We start from the raw sequence: 21,137 nt of genomic DNA, 5'->3' as shown, positions 1-21,137 counted from the left end.
TGGGCTGAGACTAAAAGTGTGCCTTAATAATAATTGGAGATATACCTATCTCCTTTTTCTGGAATGGACCTTGAAAGGTCATTGAGTCCAGCCCCCTGCCTTCACTAACAGGACCAAGTATTGATTTTTGCACCAACTCTTTAAGTAGCCCCCTTGAGGATTGAACTCACAACCCTGGGTTTAGTAAGCCAATGCTCAAACCACTAAGCTACCCCTCCTTAATTGCTAAGCTGTGCTCAGAAAGGCCACCTAGAGCACACATGTTTCCCCATTGCTGTCCCAGGCCTTTCTGCTTCCCTGTCCTTTGCGGAACTGTCTTCTTTATAGTAGGCCTTGTTTCTCCCATTGTGTACAGCTGTGAGTGCCTGCCTCCATGACTGGCAGCTGTGTGTGGATGCGGTTGAGCTGTTTGTCTGCAGACAGGAGAGGATCCCCTGCCTCATGTCAGCATAGGGTTTGTAGACCCACTACAGGGTCTTTCAGAAGCAATTAAAAAAATCCTACATGCTTGAGTTAGAAGTTCAAAATCCCAGGAGCCTTCAAAAAGTCAATGGCGGGGGGGTTGTCTCAATGGCCTTAACTAAACTTTTCTCTCTTGCAGTGCTGCTGCTATGTGCCAGTTGTTTATCTGGTCAGACCATCCTCCATGGATACAGTTTTGGTGACTGTATGTGGAGAGGTAAAGAGCTAGGAGATAAAAGGTATCTACTAAACTAGAAAATAAAAGTATAAACTAAATGATAATCATTCTGGCATAAACCTAGCATTTCCTCTTTCATTCTGACTCTAAATAGTCATAATATAATTTCATTCTTAATCAAATTATTTAAATGGCTTTTGGTCTCACCTTGTTAGCAAGTAACAAGCTTTGACACCCTTACTTTGATCTGCAGTGATTCCTACAGAGAATCCACATACTAAGAATTTTTCACTTGCTTCATCTGACACTGACTATATCATCTCCTCAGGAATAAACAAACAACAATGGAAATGAGTAAAAATAATTTAAGGCTGTAGCTGCCTGACTGCAGCTAGTTTCCAGAAAAGCAAGTTGGGGGAAAAGTTCCTATAATGGCTACGCTGCAGAGAGAAGAAGTAATAGGTAATTACAGTGGATGGAGTTGCTCTTGAAAGGGCTGCTTGTGCTGCTACTGTATCACATTTCATATGTGTTTCTTTATGGATTTAGTTCTTTTTCATTGCATGTCTCTGCTTTTGTAAATATCTTCAGTGTCACTCTCATATTTGGCATTGGTGCTTTATTTGTTCTTCAGGTGCTGTAGTTTGCTAGTTTATTTTTTAAGAATTTATCTTTATAGTCTCCTTGTGAAGGGGAAAATACCTCCCTCCTTTCAGTACTTTGGTTACTTGAAGTAGCTGTTTCTGCATTGACAAAGGTTGACCCGATAGTCTACTGTTGCACTGTGGAAGGTTCACTGCTTTTTTAATCCTTAGTATCACTGATTTGTGAGCCCCTCAGCTGTGTGATCCTTCAGCCTTTATTTTGCCTGGGCAATTTCTATGGGGTTGGTCCTTTCTGAGCCTGGATATTCTCTTTATCAGACCAGGCACTTTGCCGTTAGCACCCATTTTCCCACTGCCTTTCACTCTCTCTTCAAAGAAGAAGAAGAAGAAACACTACAGACTATGCTTGTGCTAATAGGCCATCAGATCCAATTCAGATTACATAAAACTAAGAATTTATTTATTGTTAAGTATTGTGCACAAAATAAAAACACAGAGACTTAAACAGATTTGATCTTTGTAGAAAAGGAATAGTATTTAAGGCATTCAGAGTGTGACACTGTATTATTGAGATACAGACCATAGTCTTTGTTGACTCACTGCCCAGATTTATGGGCCTTGTTAACCACTGGTGCAACTCCATTAACTTCAGTGGCATTACACATGGCTTCAGGAACCCACTCCTGGAATCACTGTGCCTGCAAGCAGCCCCAGTGAAGTCAATGGAGCTCCATGCAGATGCAGGGATTCACTGGTGCAGAGCTCATTGCATGAGTCGGGGCAAATGGACAAAAGCAGATACCACTCCATTGGAAGTCTACTGCTAGTTATTTCACTGTTGAATCCAACACATCAGCTTGTAAGGAAGTCACACAACCTTTTTCTAGGTCTGAATTTGGCACAAGATATTAACCCAATACATGTTCTTACTTGGTAGAGAAACTATTATTTATATTGCTACAGTTCCATTGGTTACAATCAGGACCAGGGCTCCATTACTGATCCTGGTGCTGCTGAAGTCAATGGGAGTTTTATAATTGACAGCAGAACCAGGCTCCTGGGGCTTGATCTCACTCCCAACAAATGCTATACTATGTATGCATGCGTTTGATCATTGGTGAAACTCTTGAATTTTTGTACTCACCCTCTCTTCCATACTCTGTGTAAAATCTGAAAGAGAAAAAAAAAGCATCCCACCATATGTTTGCATGGATTGTTTTCCAAGTGAAGTGTTGATTTTGTATGTTGTCTAAATAAAATCTATCGAGAAGTGACCCAAATTGTGGTAAGGAGACAGACTTAGTAACCTTTCTTTTTGTGGGAAATTTTGATTATAATTCAAATGATTTTTTTTAAATGTCAGAATGTCCTGCAGAACAAAAATTCCTGCTCCTGACGAGCTCCAGTTAGAAGCAATTCCAAATGACCTTTTACAATTGAGACAGGCAACATTAACTGTAGGCTCTGTTACATGAACTGCCTGTCATAATCAGAATAGCTATATGTGTGACAGTAAGATTGTGTCTGATTGCTAATCAACAGGTAGCAGCTCATGTTATCGGCACAGACCTGCGGTCCAGCTTGTCCAGGATCCTGTCTCCATCAATGGCCACCACCACATGCTTTGGAGCAAGGAATGAGAAACCCACAAGTTGGCAATTATGGAACAGCCTGCTCAGATGGGAAATACTTTATGCCACTCAGTTAGTAGTTGGATTATGCCTTGAAGTATGACAGGCTTTACACCTTTTTTTTCTTTTTAAAAGTCCTAACTAATGGAACTTTGAATATTCCTGTTAGAATCAAGGGTGCCCAAACTGCATGGGATCAGGCCCTAGGATATTGAAAATATCATTATTTCCTCGGACGTATAATGAAGTACTAGCAAAAAGAAATAAATAATTGTAGAATTGTCAGTTTTGTGGCACTCATAGGCAGCTTGAATAACTATTTTAATAATCCTTCTCTCTGCAGCAACACGACTGCAGGCATGGAATATAAAAGTAGCATTAATGGCATTGTCCTTTCTTTTTAATCTCAAGAAAGAAGGAGGGGGGAATTATTGTCAGCATTATGCCAGCATATTTGATAAAAATTAGGATTTAATATCTCATCCTGTGTTCTTGCTTAACAGTGCAGTGCAGTGGTTTGATTCACAGGAAAGGTCATTTCTTTTCTTCCAGAAATGTCTAGACAACAGTGTAATTTAAAAAATGACATCATTTTAATTAAAAAGGAGATATAAATAGATTAAATTTAATGCAGGTGAGTTTAATGAAAAGACCAAAAGGGAAAAAGTACATAAAATAACTTTCAAAAGAACCAAGCAATGTCTCATTGGATTTTATGTTTCCAGATGCTTAAGGCCTCTGCTGTCCACTAACTACCTTTGAAAAATATCATTCCAAATTGCTGCTAATCCACCTGCCTTCTATTGATAGTTTTGATGTCTCCCTTAAGAAATGTTAGATAAAGAAGAGGTATGGTTCATATTAGAGTTTATGAGCATAAAATTACCTTTCCATGATCAGACCTGGATTAGCTTTACAAGTTGGTCTGCTGTCCATAAGAAGTGCCATTGTCCAGCTGCCTGACTGAAGCATATTTTTTTATATCCAAATAAATTGTGGCAATAGCTAGTCATAAAAATGAAGCATATTTTTATTATTGATCTGTTTCTTGGAGGATTGTGAAAATTGTGCCACATTCTATTTGTTTCAGCTCTTTGCTATGTGATATAAAATGTCACTGCTGCTTCTTTGTTTCATTCCTTCTTCCTCCCAGTGCTCCAAGTTACGTGAACTTTACATGATATTTCACTTTAATGGAATACATGGCACACAGCAAAACCAAACTGAGCCTTGAGATTCCTTTTCTTTAACCTAACAGAATCCACAGCACATTTGTATGTATAAAATGTTTATCAAAGAGAAAGCAGAGATCAGGCAGATGCTCCTATTAAAATTAAAACAGAAATCTACAGTAATGGTGCTGTGATTCTCAAAAACTATTGTAAGATGTAGTATTTGGGCCCACGACTGTGGAACAGGGGTTGTTTACCTGAGGAGTCTTAGACAGACAGATGTTGGGGAGGTTATGACCACCCTTCCCTTCCTATATAACTAAAGGAGATGGAGGGGTTCAGCAGAGGAGGCTGTAGGAACCACTCTTGTAAACTATGATGATAACTTTTATAAGAGAAGTTAGGTGGCTGCTGTAATTAATAGAAAACTCCCATGAAACCCCATTGAATTTAGTACATAGAGGACCAAATCCTACAAACCTCCTTGCAAGTACTGAGCAAATAAAGCTGTCAGGAGAATGTTAATTCACACTTGCATAGCTATATCCAGCTCCAAAATATCAAAATATAGGCTGTTATTTTTTTAAAGAAAAATAAACATTGGTTCCAAAGTACCACATTAGATCTCATATTGTTTAATGTATTTGTTAATGACCTGGAAAGAAGGGTGAGCAGTGAGGCAATAAAATCTGCAGATGATACAAAGTAATGCAGGTTAGTTGAATCCAGAGAGGACTGTGAAAAACTAGCTAGGACCTAGCTAAGCTAGGTGAAGAGACACAATGGCAAATGAAGTTCAGTGTTGATGAATGCAATGAAAAGCACATTGGAGGAAAAAAATTAAACTGCTCCTACTTCTGACAAGGTACTAAATGAACTGTATTGATTCAGGAAAGGGATGTGGGTATCACTGTAGACAGCTCAATGAAGACCTCTGCTCATTCTGAATCTGCATTCAAAAAAGGAGAACAAGATATCAAATGAATAAGGAACAGGATGGAGAATAATACGGGAGAAAAATTATGTCATTCTATATTTCAATCAGTACTGATCACGCATTTCAAAAAGGTGATGAGGATGGTTAGAGAAATGGGGAAAAAAAAGAAGAGAGATTGAAAAGACTGTGATTGTTTACCTTAGAAAAGAAATGAATAAGAGGAAACATGATAAAAGTATTAATGTATATGAATGGTATAAAATGGCAGATCAGGAGCTTCTGTTCTCCCTGTCTCACAGCACAAGAAAATCAATGGAATGGAAATGTGGCAAATTCAGAACTGATAAAAAGGAAATACTTTTTCACACAACATGTGATTAGACTGTGAAACGAATTGCCCCAGGACATCATGGAGGTCAAGAATTTAGCAAAATCCAAAGAGGGATTAGACATTTCATAGAGTTCAAGGCCAGAAGTGACCACCGTGAACATCTAGTTTGACCTCCTGCGCAGGCCATAGAATATCCTTGAAATAATTTTGTGTAGATAACAAGAATGCCCAGCATTAAACTAGCTTTTGCTTAAAAAAGAACATAGGAAGGGAGACAAAACCTCATGTTGCAGATCTTAAACCAGTCTCTAACTACTAAAGATCAGGCTGAGACCTTCATGGGGGGGCAGATTATCCCACATCTGCCTACTCTGTGGGTTTCTTGCACTTTCCTCTGAGGCATCCAGGCTGGCCAGATTGGAGAGAGGACACTGAACTAGATGGGCTTTGGGTCTGACCCAGTATGAACATAAGAACATAAGAATGGCTATACTGAGTCAGACCAAAGGTCCATCCAGCCCAGTATTCTGTCTACCGACAGTGACCAATGCCAGGTGCCCCAGAGGGAGTGAACCTGACAGGTAATGATCATGTGATCTCTCTCCTGCCATCCATCTCCACCCTCTGACAAACAGAGACTATGGACACCATTCCTTACCCATCTTGGCTAATAGCCATTAATGGACTTAACCTCCATGAATTTATGTAATTCTCTTTTAAACCCTGTTATATTATATAGGAAATTCCTATGTTCCAAAAGTAGTGAATTAACAATAAACTCCTGAAGTCAATTTTTTTTATAATAATTCTTAGATTGCATGAAGGTGACCAGATTTAATGCTCCAGTAGTGAAATTCAAGTTTTGGGAGTACTTTATTCTAGTGTCCAGACAATGTTTTCGTATTTTCATTTGTGTGTGTGTGTGTGTGTGCATTCTGAATTTCAAGACCCTACATTCAAAGAAACTGCCTCATGACAGCTTGTCATTGTGGAGCACTTTGAAATGTTTCCTGATTCACAAAACAGTGATACCACTTTGACTGAGTTTCATTTTTTTTTTGTAAGGATGAATTCACACAAATATTTTGTGATGGAACATAATTAACACAGTGATACATATGGTACGTCTGTATTAGCAATATGCTTTGGTGGTACACCTGTTTCTCCGCTGTGAGCTGAGACACAAAGATATTCTTGTATTTTCAGAGCATACTCACTTAACAAATTCTTATGTATTCTCTCATGAGAATTAATTTTCAAATGTTGGACAATTATAGACATTAACAGCTTATAAAGCAAACAGCTCTTTTCTTCATTCACCTTTTTATTTTCTTTTATGTTTCTCATTTATTTTCCACAATGTTTTATAAAACCAGCCTTTATAATGATGATATATATAAGAGCAGAGAAAGAGAAGGAGATTGGCCACTGCATCTAGAATCTGTGAAACTGCTGCCTTACTTCTTTCCATCTGGACATGCCAATTATGCATGCTATGGGTCACATTACCTGCAATCCATGGGATCCATGCCAGATAACGTCTTAGAGCAGTTCATGAATGGTGAGCATGCTGTGCACTATGTTCCAGGAACATGGAATTGTATATGGCATGACATGTACATTGAAACTGCCTTCATGAGATATGGCACATGTGATCCAGGAACTTCTTGACACCAATGGGCAAAGATCACAGGGATTCACAGGATTTACAAGGGATCCCTTGGGTCAGATATATGCATATTAGTTCACCAAAGAGCAGGGCTGCCCGGGGGGGGGGCAAGTGGGGGAATTTGCCCCGGGCCCCGCAGGAGCCCTCATGAGAGTTTTTCGGGGCACCTGGAGCGGGGTCCTTCACTCGCTCTGGGGGCCCTGGAAAACTCCCGTGGGGCCCAGGCCCTCGGAGCTTCTTCCACTCCGGGTCTTCGGCAGTGGGGGGTCCTTCTGCCCCGGGGCGGAAGGCCCCCCCGCTGCTGAATTACTGCCGAAGCAGGACCCGCCGCTGAAGTGCAGGGTCTTTGGTGGTCATTTGGCAGTGGGGGCCCCCGCCGTGGGTCTTCAGGGCACTTCGGTGGCGGGTCGCGGAGCGGAAGGACCCCCCGCCACCAAATTACCACCGAAGTGGGGGGGCCCCCCACTGCTGAAGACCCCAGGCCCCCTGAATCCTCTGGGCGGCCCTGCCAAAGAGTGTCAGATAAGGTCTCTACCAAGAGCCATTAGCCCACTCACCATCATAATTATTGTGAAATATATGCAAGGATAATAATTAAGTTATTCTCTATATTTAAAAAAATGTTCTTATGGTCTTGAAAGGAAGGCAGGTCATCAGGAGATGACATACCTCAGACAAGAACCTTTCAGGCAGGAGATTAAAAAAAAAAGATTGAAAGATCTGCAAGAAAGGAATGTACAAGAAAAAACAGCCCTCAGGAGGCATCCTGCTTACCCATCAAGACAATGGATTGTTCTGATGTATCTCAGGGTGCAAACAGACACCTGGGATGTTTCACCAAATAGGTAAGCTGGTGGTGGGACTTGTCTCATGAATGGAAGATCACAGCCATGCCTGGCTGTAAAATGTTGGAAGGACCTGGGGTTAGTGTTGCTCTACCAGACATGAAAGTATCTAGTTAAGTAAGCCTACTTGCTATCACTTGTAACTCTTTACTTTGTTAAATAAACTTATATTTGTTTATCCTATAAACATAACTAAGTGCTGTGTGTGGAGTGAAGCTGTGATATGAGGTGGAACTGGTGAGCTGGGGTGTATTGCTTCTTGGGAAGCAGGAAATCAATGAATACTGTGAGCATCCAGTGGAATGGGGGCTGGATACTCCATGGAGATGCTCAGAGGGTTCAGGAGTTGGAGACCATCTATTGCTAACCCGTAGAGACAGAGTGGGGCCTGTGTAGGCTGAGATGGAAGTGCTTGTGCTGTCCATGCCTGGTGGAGTCAGGGAGCTGACCCACAGCAGGCACAGACAAGGCTCCATCACACTAACGAAAGATGGTAGTGAAGTGCCTCACAACCCCGAGTAACCTGGGGAAGTGTCACACAATGACCATAGTTGCATCATTGAGAGTACCCTGAAACCAGAGTTGCTCAGGACTTGGGCTCTTAGCCTCCACATGAGCAGCTCGCTGGTGGAAGACATTGCAAACATAAGTTACATCAATGTGGCACAAATACAAGAAATCCACAAAGAAGAAGTCAAGAATTGCTGCAGATGCAAGGGACAGAGAAGCTATTAGTCAGAACCTAGAACTGTGCATTGAACTCTTAGACCCCACTGACCACCCAAAGGCAGAAATAACCATTAACTCATGGTAGAGTGGAACCACCATCCATCAGTGTAGACAACACACTTATAATTGGAATTTTCCAAATGCAAGAATTTGAACATAGTAGAGACACTGGCAGTGACAAAAAAAAATGTAGAGATTAATTCAACAAAGATATTTGACACTGACCTTATCTATTTAAGAGCGATGGGCCTACAAAAAATGTTCACAAAAGCTTGATATCAAGAATATTTTGTTACATGAGTTGGCTCCTAGACCAATATCAATGCTCACTGACTCTGGTGACAGGAGGATTATCAAGGCTAAGGGCTGGTCTTTACTAGGAGGAGATCGACGCTGCTGCAATTGATGCAGTAATGGTCGATTTAGCAGATCTAGGGAAGAACCTCTAAATCGATGGCAAAGTGCTCTCCGGTCGACCTGTACTCCACCTCTCTGAGAAGAGTAAGGGAAGTCGACCAGAGAGCATCTCCTGTCAATGCTGTGCAGTGAAGACACTGGGGTAAGTCAACCTAAGCTACATCAACTCCGGCTATGTCCTTCACGTAGCTGGAGAAGCATAACGTAGGTTGACTTACCCTGGTAGTGAAGACAAGCCCTAAGTCTAACCTAAAGAGTCAGCTTCAGACAGCAGTGTCAACTAGACATACTTCAGAAGAAGTCACCGGCAGAGCCACTGATGTGTCCACAGTTCTTTTGGGTAGTATGCTGGCTGGCAAGTGATATCATCAAGGAACTTGTGATCAGTTTCAGAGTCTACATTGAACACAAGCTGGCAGTAGCTGATGTACACATGTATTGGACAGGTACAAAGACTTCCACACAAAGACTGTTGTAAGCTCTAGCAGAGCTACACCAAAGCTTATCTCTTTACTACCAACAATTGAATTCTTTATAGAAAAATGAAAAAAAAAGCACATCTTCAGGCATGTGTGTAGGAAAAGTGCTTTGGATCCAGATGCACCACCACTTTTTCCATGGCAGTATGAATGGATATGCAAAGGCAGTTCCAAGTCTCTGTTTCCCAAAACTGTACCAGACCATGCCACTCTTGTTTTTCCAGATATTTTGAAGTTAATCAAGTGATGTACCTTGTAAATCTAAGCAATGTGGATGTGACGGTGCCAAACTGCCACGTACCATATTCTGTGTATGCCCAGGAGGTGTTGTGAGTGTTGCAATGACTTTACAAAATCAGCTTTAGTGTTTGCAGCTTAAAATGGTGATGGCAGGTAACTGACCTGCATTATTGATATTAGGACACTCAGCTGTAATTTGAATGAGAAAGAACACTAGTAATCATTTCTAATGGGTCCAAAATGAAGTATTTGGGTAACATTATTATTGTAATGTTGAATATTTTATATATAATTTGTTGAATATTTTTCACATTAAAAAGAGTGCCATAGATTCAAATGAAAACTGAGGTCCATGGTATACCCCCAGCCTCCCTCCTCAGGTACCCTTATTATTACAATACTTATTGATTGATATAGAAAATGTTAAAGACATGCATTTCATGTATTAGAACTATTCTCTGTTGATTTTGTATGCCCCAAATCATGCACACTCTGATTGATAATCAAGGCAGGGTGGGAGGTAATGTCGATATTTCAAAATGCTAAAGAGGAATAGAGTGTCATAAGGGAGATTCTTAAAATATATGGTCTTGACCTACAGAATTCACCAAAAAAAGTGTATATGGAATATTGCAGGGTGTGCTGAAACAGGGGCTGATTCAGCAGCCTGTCACTCTAATACCCATTAGTGTATATTAAATGGGACCTAACTGGCAGTTGACACAAAGGGTTTCAATTGACTGTATAGAGCTACAGCTGAAGAGCTGATGGAAGGGGAAGCAAACACAGCATGTGAGAGTAGAGATACAGGGTGTTGAATGAGCTTCTGACTCAGTACACCCTGTTACATGGATCCTCAAGCAAGATTGACCAGAGAGGCTGCTGGACTATAAAGCCATAGGGCCAGATTTCCGAGTGCACTGTGGTTTCTTTTTGCAGTACAGAGTATCAGTGAATCTAACTCACTTTTTGTCTTCTGACATTACCAACATCTTTCCTGTGGTCCCTGTTCCTTCTCTGGTGCTCTGCCTTTCTATTATCACATTTTCCCTCTTTCTCTATGCTATTTGTAAATGAAATATTAATGTCAGAGGATTTCTCCATTTTGTGAAGGTTTTATTGTTCATAATTCAAATTAATAAGCTGTGAAAGAGAGGCTGGGGAGACAGGAGAGAGAAAGAAAGTTTGAGGAAGAGGCTTTAAAGAAAACGGTAGCAATTTATTATTTTACTTTAGGCATTAGCGGGCTGATTTGCCTCTCACTTACACTAGTTACACCTGATTTATATCTGGGCACAGGGTGAATTTTATAGTTTATTTTAAACATTGAAGAAAATCTTATGCACTCTGTGATCCTTGTTTACACATGCTCATAGTGTGAGGCAGACACGTAGGCACCAAGAGATTTTTATAGAGGTATATTCTCCCCTGAACCATACCTTCCATGATGAACAGTGTAGTATTCTCAAGGAAGCAGGAAGCCTTAGGTTCCAATGAAATTTTATTTAAAAAAAAATGGATAAACAACATGATGGATGAAACTGTCTCTCTCTCCAGGGGTATGTCTACACTAAAAAACTGCTGATGCAAGTTACATTGGCGTAAAGCCACCACAGTTAGTTTATTGCTTGTGCGCATGTACACTTGGGTCCTTGTGCCAGCACTGCGCCGGCTTGTTTTGATGCACAGTGTGGTACACTCTGGCTATGTATCCCAGTATGCAACTTGCCACCATCCAGCACACAGTGTTTTGGGAAGGTTTGACAATATGTGTTGGAGCCCAACAAGGCATGCTGGGCTGACGGGGACTGTGGGATCATGTTCCCATTGTGCAGCTTTCTCCACTCCATTATGCCATCTCTAGCCCATAATTTCTGCACCTATTTTGAAAAACCCGCATGGGAGTTGTCACTGTCCTCCAACTCTGATAAAGAGCGTGACGCCCGCACAGTCCTGCACTGTTGTCATGAGTGTTGCAAGCACAGGACACCCAACCATCTGGTGTTTGCAGAGCTGCAAGAGCTGAATCTATGACTCTAAGAGCGTGAGGAACTTGACAGTTTCCTGGAGGGACGATTGCTATGGGAGATGGTGGAACCAATTCAAGGTTGTTGGTGGCATTCACAGAGCAGCTACAAAAGGTGGAGTGCCACTTGTTGGCCTGAGAAATGAGCATTGCCTGGTGGGATCACATCATAATACAGGCTTGGGATGATGAGCAGTGGCTGCAGAACGTTTGGATGCACAAGGCCACATACCCAGGTTCACCCCAGCCCTCCAGCACAGGGATACCAAAATGACAGCTGCACTGAGACTGGAGAGGTGAGTGTTGTTCGCACTGTGGAACCATGCAATGCTGGATTGCTACCGGTCAGCGGGAAATCATTTTGCACTTGGAAAATCCACTACAGGGATGGTCCTCAGACAAGTGTGCAGGCCCATTAATTGTGTCCTGTGATGCAGGACTGTGACTCTCAGAAATGTGCGGAACATAGTGGATGGATTTGCAGCACTGGGGTTCCTGAAATGCAAAGGCACAATAGACGGTACACACAGCCTTACTTTGGTACCGGACCACCTTGACACAGAGTGAATCAACAGAAAGGGCTATTTTTCTATGGTTATGCAAGCATTAGTGGGCCACCTGGGATGCTTCACCAACATCAACGTTGGCTGGTCAGAAAGGGCGTATAATGCATGCATCTTTAAGGACACAGGACTGTTCAGAAAGCTACAAGCAGGTATTTTCTTTCCCAACCAATGGATTACTATTGGCAATGTTGAAATGCCAATAGCAATCCTGGGCCACCCAGCTTACCACTCATTCCCATGGCTCAGAAAGCTATATACTGACCAACTCAACAGCACCAAGGGGAAATTCAGCTACCAGCTCAGCTGGCATAGCATAAGAGTTGAATGTGATTTCGGTAGAGTGAAGGGCTGCTGGCATTGTTCATTTACGAGATTGGATTTCAGTGAGAAAAATATCCAAATGGTTACAGCTGCCTGCTGTGTCATCCATATTATTTGTGAAACAAAGCGGGATAAGTTGCCAGTGGGGAGGAGGTGCTGTCTGCTGAGTTTGAACAGCCAGACACAAGGGCTATCAGAAGATCTCAATGTGGAGCTGTACGGCTCAGGGAGGCTTTGAAGGAGGACTTTGACAGCAAGCCACAGTAATGTGTTGTGGCATATTGTGCTTTACCTGGCCCTGCAGTTTGGGGGCCTGTTAGGAACTGTGTGGTGCTTGGAGCACAAATATGAATATAGCATTGGCAATGCACCTGTTGATTTTGTGGTGCTTGCTACACATTTATGTTATTACAATGCGTTTGTCACTAATCCCGTCACAGTGTACAATAATAAGTGAGTGCTTTCACTACCATTAGGCATTCTGCAACATATGCTCGGAACAAATGAAGATGAATTATTTCCCAAAGAATAGAGTTTTTTATTGAATAACAAAAACACTTCAAAAATGCTGTGTAAGTTAAAAGCAAATACATTAAAACCATAATAAATTCATGGAACGGAGCTTAAAGAAGGGAATGGAACATTCTTTTTCTTTTCAGCTACACATATATCAACAATGGCCTTCACGTGTCAGTCTGTGTGATGCTCTAGCTGTCCTTACTGTCCCCCCAGTGTGGATCGGTAGGTGTAGAGATGGCACGTGTAATGTTGAGTGAGGGTGTAGGGAGGTGGAGTTCTCCATGGACTGAAAAGGGATGTGAGCCCATATCTGTTACATCTGTACATCCACAAGAGGCTGCAGCATCTGTGTTTGCTGCTAGAGAAGCCCCATTATGTCCTGGGGCATCTCCGTCTCCTTTTTCTGCTGGGACTCCTGGGCCTTTCTCCTGACTACACTTTCCTTGTCCATACATTCTGAAATAGTCATCTTCCAGGGCCCCTGTTGACAGTCTGATGTAGCACTGGCTTCCAGGACTCATTGAACATGTCCTCCAGAGTCCTCTTCTTTCTCCTCCTTATCTGCCTTAGGCATTCCACAGGTGTGGAGGGGGAACCCCTCAAGGCTGCATCAGCAGCATCTATAAATAAAACACACAGAGGTACCATTGTCAGTATAGTCACAATGGAAAGCAAAAGTTCAGATCCAGAACTCACTTCCTTGCTCTCCTAAAGTTTTGAACAAGACACACTTATTGCCACTTGCATTTCAAAGGGTTTATATAGGACACCACTCACGGCACCAGCCATGGTGAGTATGGCCCACCAGGGGCGAGGTAAATGAGGAGGGAATTGCTCGGTTGCATGAATCTATGAGTATAGTGCAATGACACTGCATACTGATAGCATTTTCCACAGGCAGTGGTGATTCTAGCTGATATCTCACTCCTGAGGGTAACAAAGGCACAGAAAGCACAGCTGCTGCTGGCCTCCTGAAGCCGTCCAGGCCCATATGCTACTACCCTGTTTACTGCAGTGGCTCCTGCCAAAGTTATCGCCAGCTGGCGTGGGTAAGTGTCCTACTGTGGAGGAAGAAATAAGGCTGCCCTCCCTAGAAACATCTGGGAGAGGATTGCAGAGTACCCCCATGAACATTTAATGGAGATCTCTCAGAAGGATTCAAGGGACATCCCCGTGTACATTGGCAAACTTCTGGGAGTCCCCCCACCTAACTTTATGAAATGAAAAGCAGATAAAAATTCTACCTCTTTTTGTTGTACTGTTTCCTCTTATAGTACAACTACATTAATGAAAATCTAGCAGCTGTTTCCTGCTAAGTTCGGGGTGCCATCACTGTAATGGGAAATACATTTGCAGTTAATCAAGGCTCATACTCCTGTACTGGGCTCCCCCGTGCTTGACTGCCAGAACTGAGTGGAGTCTCAAAGAGGTCCTTTCTAGCCGCATAGCTGGACTCCCACCCCAGTCACATGCCCTGCCCCATCCTTCTCTGCTTTTTGCTCCATCTCTCATCCATATTGTTCACCCCAGTGGTCTGTACCTTGGGCTCCTCAGGGGTATCCACAGTGGTGTGAAGGGTGTTGGTGATATCTCCACCCAGTATGCCATGCAGCTCTTTGTAAAAGTGGCAGGTCTGTGGTTCAGCAACAGAATGACTCTTGGCCTCCCTGGCCTTCTGGTATATCTGCCACAGCTCCTTAACTTTCTCATGGCACTCCCGCTGACCCCTGTTGTACTTCTCCTGCATCCCCCTGTGCAATCTGTTTGTAGCTGTTGACGTTTCTATGGCAGGTCTGCAGCTGTACTTCCACAGCCTCTTCTCACCACAGGCCCAGGAGATCCAATATCTCCTGTCTACTCCAGGCCCAAGAGCTTTCAGGAATGTTTAGATCCTGGTTTTCGTAAAACCAGCCCTCTCTGCAATGGACTGAACTTTGCAGGGAGAGCCTACTCTATTAGATAGGAAAAGTAACCATTGGTTAGTGTAAACCCACATTTATATTTTATTATTTTGTTTTGTGTTGTAACCAGTTGTTTCCTCTCTCTCAGCCTAGTTAAATCTATATTCTTTCTTAAATAAGTGTACATTTGTTTGATTCTAAGTGCTCACAAGTATTGTGTGGCTTACAGGAGTGTGGGTTTAAGGCAAAACTGTCCAGTTGGGATATGCTGCACTTTCTGGGTGCCGACGCCCTGGAATTTCTCTGAGTAGCCAGTGTCTGGGGCTCAAGATTGCAGGGAAATGATTCAAAGGGACTAAGGGAATGGAGTGTGCCTGTTAACCTGAAAGGTGAAGTTAGGGCTGGCATAGCCCAGAGTACAGCACTTGAATGGTTGTCAGGCTGGTGGTGTCACAGAGCCAGGGGCGGCTCTAGAGCACAGCGGGGCAAGCAGCCGCCTGGGGCGGCCCTTTCCCAGGGGGGCGGCAGGCTGGGCCGGTGGACCTGCCGCAGTCATGCCTGCGGGAGGTCCACCGGAGCCCGGGGACGACCGGACCTGCCGCAGGGGCATGACTGCGGACGGTTCTCTGGTCCCGCGGCTCGGCTGGACCTCCCGCAGGCATGACTGCGGCAGCTCAACCGGAGCTGCCGGACCAGCGTACCGCCCGCAGCTGCGGGAGGTCCAGCTGAGCCGCACGACCAGCGGACCCTCCGCAGTCATGCCCGCGGCAGGTCCGCTGCTCCCGCGGCTCGGGGGCGCCTCCCGGGCATCATTGCTTGGGGCGGCCAAATTTGTAGAGCCGCCCCTGCACAGAGCTGACACCCAGATACCTCAAGATGGACTCCCTCCTGCTGGATGCAGGAGGTAACCAAGTGGTTCACAGTCCGGGGTGCCCGAGAACCAGCATAATACTTTATGAATGTTAATTTTCCATATAAACAATTTCAGACTTATGAGGAAAGGACTAAGGCCAGAGTGTCAAGGATATTCAGGTGCCTGAATGGATGGGAGTGAGGCGAGGAGCTGAGCCAAGATATTCTCAGTCTGGTTAAGTACCACCAAGAGGTGACAACAGTCTAAATATTTGAAAAGGAATTGAGTGTGGTACAAGGTAGGTTTCATTACATGTAATGGGATGAATTCAGAAAGAGACAAATGTAGTGATTAGCAGGGAAAATCTGACAATAAAATGTGTTCAGCTGTGGACAAGATTTCCAAGGGCAGTGGAGGAACTCTCATCACAGGGGACACTTTAAACTAGACTAGACATAGCACAAGAAAATATATCGCAGGGAACAATCCTGCACTTTGAAGGGTAATAGACAGGATGATTCAATTGGTCTTTTTCATCTCGTAACTTCTATGATCCTCTGAGAAATGTTTCCCCCTAGATGCCATCCTAAATCAGTACCAAAATACTGTTATAAGATAGGGCAGTGCAGGTTTTTCTGTCTTACACACTCAAATTGCCAGCGTACATCTTTTTTCTCCTGGTAACAAACTACTGCAGCATCCAGGGATTTCGTACGTGTCATTGGCAGACCTGAAAATACACAGGGCGGGAATTGAAAAGAGAGAAAACATATTGGAAGACAGAGGCTGCCGCTCATTACTTAGCAACACAGCTTGCCTGGGTGATGGGCCGGGATTGATGCAATTATCAGGAGCAGTGGTGCTGAGATTCAGTCATGAAGAGGGATATTGGCATTAAGTAAGAGGGAAAATGCCTGCAGCAGAGGAAAAGAAAGAGCTTGCCAGGCAGTTCATGGGTTTTGGAAATGGTGGCACTCAATGTATATAACTCACTAGTCATGCACAAGAGAGGGGTGAGGGGGGTTCTTTTGAGCACACGGGAGGGTTCAGGCAAGGGTAATTTTGTTGATACACACACAGGAGTAATAATGCAGGTGTGTGGTTAATGATAGAAAATAGCCGTCTGAGGATACAGTCACTACAAGTACAGCTGAAGTGGGTGCATGAATATAAATGGGAAACCCAGAGGAAGTGCTTTGTTAGTGAAGCGACAGTGTGAATGCTAAGGTCTCTACACTGAACAACAACTTTCGGGGGGTGGGGGGGTCTTTGTTATAACAGTCACTCATCTGTTTACACTTAGGAGCCCAAATTCTGCTCTTAGTGCACTAGTATGCTAACAGAAGGCCTACTCCAAAGTCTGCTGCAGTCAATGGAAAGATTTGAAATGACTTCAGTGGGCTTTTGATCATAGAATCATGAAACATTAGGGTTGGAAGAGACCTCAGAAGGTCATCTAGTCCAACCCCCTGCTCAGAGCAGGACCAATTCCCAACAAAATCATCTCACCCAAGTCTTTGTCAAGCCGGGCCTTAAAAACCTCTAAGGATGGAGATTCCACGACCTACATAGGTAACCCATTCCAGTGCTTCACCACCCTCCTAGTGAAATAGTGTTTCCTAATATCCAGCCTAGACCTCCTGCACTGCAACTTGAGACCATTACTCCTTGTTCTGTCATCTGCCACCACTGAGAACAGACTAGCTCCACCCTCTTTGGAACCCCCCTTCAGGTAGTTGAAGGCTGCTATCAAATCCCACCTCACTTTTTTCTCTTCTGCAGACTAAATAACCACAGTTCCCTCAGCCTCTCCTCATAAGTCATGTGCCCCAGCCACTTAATAATTTTCGTTGCCCTCTGCTGGACTCGCTCCAATTTGTCTACCTCCCTTCTGTAGTGGGGGGACCAAAACTGGACACAGTACTCCAGGTGTGGCCTCACCAGTGCCAAAAAGAGGGGAATAATCACTTCCTTCGATCTATTGGCAATGCTCCTACTAATACAGCCCAATATGCCATTAGCCTTCTTGGCAACAAGGGCACACTGCTGACTCATATCCAGCTTCTCATCCACTGTAATCCCCAGGTCGTTTTCTGCAGAACTGCTGCTTAGCCAGTCGGTCCCCAGCCTGTAGCGGTGCCTGGGATTCTTCCTTCCTAAGTGCAGGACTCTGCACTTGTCCTTGCTCAACCTCATCAGATTTCTTTTGGCCCAATCCTCCAATGTGTCTAAGTCACTCTGTACCCTGTCCCTACCCTCCAGCATATCTATCTCTCTTAGGTAGGCTCTTAGAGCAAGCTCTTAGAGTAGAATGTGGTCCACAAAGTTGTCATATAAAATTCAGGAGTACATCCTATGTAACAGAACTCAAAAATAGGGAAAAGCTTATTTAATAATGGAGAGAACAGAGATATCTATCAGTCCCATTGTAATCTATAGGGCACATCCTGGTACAATTCTGTATCATCCTTCTTCCAGACCTAATACACTATACCACTGTAGATTAAGCAATCTAACAGTAAGAGCTTGTCTACATGGGAACACTTAGGGAAATCCAAATTAACTAAAGGCTTGCATTTAAAGTGGATTAGTTAAATTTCATTAAACCTCTGTGGACATTGTTATTCAGAATTAAAGTGCCTTAATTTGATTTTATTTAATTCACCTCCAAAATTTTAATTCTGAATAATAGCATCCACACTGAGATTTAATGCAGTTGAACTAATCCACTTTAAATTCACTTTAGTTAATTCAGATTAATTTTCCTAGGGCCATGTCTACGCCACAGGGACTATAGTACCATAACTATGCTGGCATAACCCCATAGGATAGGCAAAGTTCACAGTGATGGAAGGTTTTTTTCCCAGCATTGTAGGAACTGCATCTCCCTGAGTGACAGTAGCTAGGTCGACAGAAGCTTTCTTTACTCCCCTGAGTGCCATAGCAACACTGGCCAGTTTTAATTGTAGGCCAGGCCTGAGGTTCCCATTTAGATAATCATTTTCCTCTGCTCAGCTTTAGCTGACCTGAATCTTTGGATTTTTAATGAGCAAGATTGAGGTCCCCAGCCTAACTCAGTGTTCCATATCAGCTGGCTAGCTTAGAGCCTGGTTTATTTTTATTTTCCACTGAGTTCTCTTTTATATTATCTATTATTACACTGAAAGCATGTGTGTGAATTACCATCCTATGCGCCTTGCTTGAGAACACTATAAAGGAACTTTTGCAATGGATCAGATTTCCACTGAATACCCTCTTTTTATGTTGCTAGATAACTTATTGAGAAGAAACCCTTGAGTAAGACGTTTATAGCCCTCTTTTGGAGACCTGCCACTAATCTGCTCTAGCATTATAATCCTTTGCCAGCAATCTCCCCGCTTCTTGCATTTGTCTTTCTAATTTGATCTTTACCAAAGAATAGAACACAAACAATGGAAAATCTTGAGAAATTGGAAAAGGTTTAATTACCATTATTCACAATGTAATTTCACAGCAATTGTATTAACTACGCTTAATGTTTTTAATGCTGCTAATCCATTGTAATAAAATGTTGATACTACATATGTGTGTGTGTAGGGGGGTGTTCTGTTGTTGTTGTTTATTTGATTGGTTGATAGAAAATGTGCTCCTGCAAATAATTATTTAATTACTTCAGTGGTTTGTGTAGAGCCAAGCTGATGTGCATCTCCATCTGTTTTTGTTAATTTATTGAATCAGTGCCATTGGACAGACCAATAAATAAAAATAGTCATACACACTCAAGAAGAAGTGGCATAAGAAACATAATCAGCTCAGAACCTGAAAGTGCCTGGAAGGCTACAGCCTCCGACAGATCATAATAAGGAAAGGTAGTTGTGTTGGTAAAGCACTACCTACGCTAAGGGCTTGTCTACTCAGGGACTCTCAGGAAATTTAATCTGAATTATCTAAAGGAGTGCATTTAAAGTGGATTAGTTAAACTGCATTAAACCCCTCTGTAGACACTCTCCTTCAGAATTAAAGTGGCCTGAAGTAAATCAAATTAAGCCATTTTGGTTCTGAACGAGAGTGTCCACACAGGGGTTTCATGCAATTTAACTAATCCACTTTAAATGCACACTGATCGTTAACTAGGACTAACTTTCCTGAGTCTCTGTGTAGAAGCCCAAAGATTCAGAAGATACTGCAGGCTTCCTGTATGACCTTGGGCAAATCACAGAATTTCTCGGTGCCTCAGTTCCTTATTTGTAATAATGCTGCTTTTCTCTTAACCTTCATCTGTTTAGATTCATTCTTAGAGGCAAGGACTTTCACTTACTATATGTATAGGTACAACACCTAGCCCCAACTAGTTGGAGGCCGAGCTTGATTAGGACCTCCCTCTTGGTGCTTCTGTAATATAAATAATGGAGAGCCTTTGCAATGTATACAACACGTACGTGTCACTGCTAGGAGCACTAGTTTAACCTCGCATCATTACAAATAGGTTCTGAAGGGCCTTTGCTACTTAAATAAAAGCTTCTCGTGGCTTCAGAAGATCCTTACTGTCTATCATGTTCTGTCTATAAAATGGTTATTATTGCACAGTGTATTTCCCAGCAGGTTGGAGCTATGTTCCATGGCACTTTGAGATATAATTAAAAGCACATAGTTTAATTCAATTAAATCTATAGACAAATAATGCAATTGGTACTTTAGCCCCTGTGTTTAGTTTGATGAGGAAGTCTATTTATTTTAGGATCTCCCCATATTTGTCAGGTTTCAAATGGCCACACATTTTTGTATCAATCAGTATCTAACTACATGAGAAATGTAGTCTTGTTTGAAGCTGGAGGTTTTGGTAGCTGGGGAGGGTATAACTTTTGGCACCTAAGGAGGAATGGAAAACAGTTAGGGATTGTGGGGTAAGCACATTAGCTGGATGTTTCTGCTAAACTGAAATAGTTAACAGTGCTGACATTGATAAGGTCATCTGTAGATAGCAGGGTTAATATCCTATTTAGATGAATAGGGCAGTTTATCCATAATTCTCAAGGAACTTTACCTGGGAAGTAAGTATCATTATCTCCATTTTGCAAATAGTGAAACTGAAACATGAAGAGGTGCAGTGACTTCCTGTGGTCATCCAGAAATCCAGTAGCCGGGATGCGGATAATACCCAACTGTAGTCCTGGTCTGGTATTATAGCCCCTATACTAACTACAGTGTCTCCCATGAAGAACTGAGTGAAATGGTGTTTTTAGTGTCCATACATGTCTTACTCTGTTTATTACCAGT

The 21,137-nt window shown here is 42.7% G+C and overlaps 1 long non-coding RNA gene across 1 annotated transcript; it reads left to right on the top strand.

The window, feature by feature from the left end:
* Positions 1–628: 628 nt before the first annotated feature.
* LOC120405888 lies at positions 629–2,887 on the top strand. The gene is made up of 3 exons (XR_005598968.1): positions 629–701; positions 969–1,102; positions 2,788–2,887. It is a non-coding gene; the product is annotated as an uncharacterized LOC120405888 (long non-coding RNA).
* The last annotated feature ends 18,250 nt before the right edge of the window (positions 2,888–21,137 follow it).

This window comes from Mauremys reevesii, linkage group 5, assembly GCF_016161935.1.
Source record: "Mauremys reevesii isolate NIE-2019 linkage group 5, ASM1616193v1, whole genome shotgun sequence".
In the NCBI taxonomy this organism is placed as follows: Eukaryota; Metazoa; Chordata; order Testudines; family Geoemydidae; genus Mauremys; species Mauremys reevesii.
Note: the sequence above shows the minus strand (reverse complement) of the source record. Positions and strands in the feature narration are given on the sequence as shown.